This window comes from Theropithecus gelada, chromosome 6, assembly GCF_003255815.1.
Source record: "Theropithecus gelada isolate Dixy chromosome 6, Tgel_1.0, whole genome shotgun sequence".
NCBI classification, from domain to species: domain Eukaryota; kingdom Metazoa; phylum Chordata; class Mammalia; order Primates; family Cercopithecidae; genus Theropithecus; species Theropithecus gelada.
The window spans coordinates 177,382,687-177,385,135 of record NC_037673.1 but is presented as its reverse complement, the minus strand read 5'-3'; the positions used below and the strand labels follow the sequence as shown (position 1 = coordinate 177,385,135).

At 46.7% G+C, this 2,449-nt stretch overlaps 1 non-coding gene across 1 annotated transcript; it reads right to left on the bottom strand.

The window, feature by feature from the left end:
• Window positions 1-337: 337 nt before the first annotated feature.
• TRNAV-AAC lies at window positions 338-410 on the bottom strand. Its single transcript has one exon. It is a non-coding gene; the product is annotated as a tRNA-Val (tRNA).
• Between the last annotated feature and the right edge of the window lie 2,039 nt (window positions 411-2,449).

Sequence of the window (2,449 nt, the reverse complement as noted above, 5' to 3'; positions counted from 1 at the left end):
TTTGTCCTCCCATGGGTTACAAAACGTTGGAACTCGCTTTGGGCCCCACGCTTTCTCGGGATCTGGATTCCATTTGGCAGCGCGCAGCTGTCCGGTGGACGGGCTTTGTGCGAAGTTTGTCGGCGCTGCTGTCCACAGCAAGTGAGGTGGGTTCAGTTCTTCCCAGGTGCCAACAGTTGAGGTACCACCTGGGGTGCCTCAACCGTTGAGGAAGGGCAACGGTATAAATACCCTTGATGGCCTGTTCTCCGTAACCAGGTGGAGATAGTGGTGGGGTGTTCCAGGCTAGTTGTCTGTGTAATTAACTTGAAGTAGTGAGGTGTAAAACAGAAAGTGCTGTTTCCGCCCGGTTTCGAACCGGGGACCTTTCGCGTGTTAGGCGAACGTGATAACCACTACACTACGGAAACCTGCTTGGGTTTCCTGGCCCATCACAATGAGGCATGACAACGGGCCCTATTTGATTTCTTACGGTGATTCTGAGCTTCCTCCATGCGTCCCTTTGAGCTTAGCTAATGGGCATAAGCACACAAGAAAAGCACTTGGAAGGCTGAGACGGATGGACGGCTGGAGCCCAGGAGGTCGAGGCTGCACTAAGCTATGTTTGCGCCACTGCACTCCAGCCTGGGAGACAGAGCAAGACTGTCTCGAAAGAGAGAAAAGAAAGAAAAAGCGCGCGCGAGAGAGAGACAAGAAAAGGGAATTTTCATGCCCGACGTGGTGGCATAAGTGGGCATGGGAGTCCTGAGAGAAGCTGTGGTGACGACCTCAGAGAGACGCGAGGTAGTCGAACTGTCTGGGGTTGACAGTGGGCATGGGGTTGAAGAGCAGGGGCGCGCTGGCACCGTTTTCTAAGAGAAGAGACTTTCAGAAGAAGCTGCTTGGAGAATATGAGCCCATGAGTTCGTGAGTGGAGCTGGAGCTTGTGGGCCTGGAGAAATTGGAGTGGAATGAAAGAGGAACTAGCCCACAACACCATTTTCACTGTTCCATTGTTTGGTAGAGCTCTCGATTATCCAAGCAGCCACTGCCGTTGGATATTTAGGTTAATTTCCTCCCATCAACACTGTGCAAGCGTTGTGAGGCTCCCTCCGTGGCAGCATTTGGTACTTTTCACGTATTACGATGATTATTTTTTAACTTCTAGCCATTCGTCTGGGTACGTAGTATTTCCTCATGGTTTAAGTTTGCATTTAGCTGATGAGGAAAGATGATAAGCACTTTTTCATGTGTATGACTCATTTTTTTAAATCTTCCATTGTGAGGTGTCTCTTAAATATCTTCCATTAAACACAAAGAAACAAAAAACAACCAACCAAAACTGGCCTGGCGGCGGCTCACACCTGTAATCCCAGCACTTTGGGATGGCGAGGCGGGTAGGTCGTTTGATCCGATGAGTTCAAGGTCAGTCTGGGCAACATATTGGGACACCATGTCTACAGAAACTCCCAAAATTAGCCAGGAGTGGTGGCACACACCTGTAGTTCCTGTAACTATTCGGGAAGCTAAGGCGGGAGTATCATTTGAGCCTGGGAGATTGAGGCTGGAGTAAGCAGAGATGTCACTGCTGCACTGCTGCCAGGACAACAGAGCAAGACCCTGTTCCAAACACAAACACACACACACACACACACCCCCCAAACACTCTCCTATTTTTTTTTTCTTTTAATCTGGAAACTTTTAAATTTTAGCTTGCATGTTTAAGTGTAAATTCCATTTCATATTAATTTTTTTGTTGTAGTATGAAGTCGGGATTAAGGTTAATTTCTTTCCCCTGTGGAGATTCCATTGTTCCTGAACCAATTGTCCCCAAAGACATTATTTCCACATTGAATTGCTTTGGTACCTTTGGTGAAAATCAAATAACTGTATATGTGGACCCTAATATTTTTGTTCATTTTTCAGTTAAACATTTCAAATAGGCCAGGCATGGTGGCTCACCCCTGTAATCCCAGGGCTTTGCTAGGTTGAGGCAGGAGGACTGCTTAAGGCCAGGAGTTGGACACTAGCCTGTGCAACATAGTAAGACCACATCTCTACAACAAACAAACAAACAAACAAAGTTAGCTGGGCATGGTAGTGCTTGCTTGTAGTCCCACCTAGTTGGGAGGCTGAGGCAGGAAGATTGCTTGGACTCAGGAGTCCAAGGCTGCAGTGAACTGTAATCACTCCAGTGCACTGCTTCTTGGATGACAGAGTGAATCCCTGTCTCCAGATAAATAAGTAAGTAAATAAATAAATAAATGTTTACATTTTGTGAATATTCCATTTTTCTATCCATTTATCAATGGATGCTCATTTATGTTTTTTTCCACTACTTATTTTATTTTATTTTGAGATGGAGTCTTGCTCTGTCACCAGGCTGGAGTGCAGTGGTGCATTCTTGGCTCACTGCAATCTCTGCCTCCCGGGTTCAAACAATTCCCCTGCTTCAGCCTGCAGAGTAGCT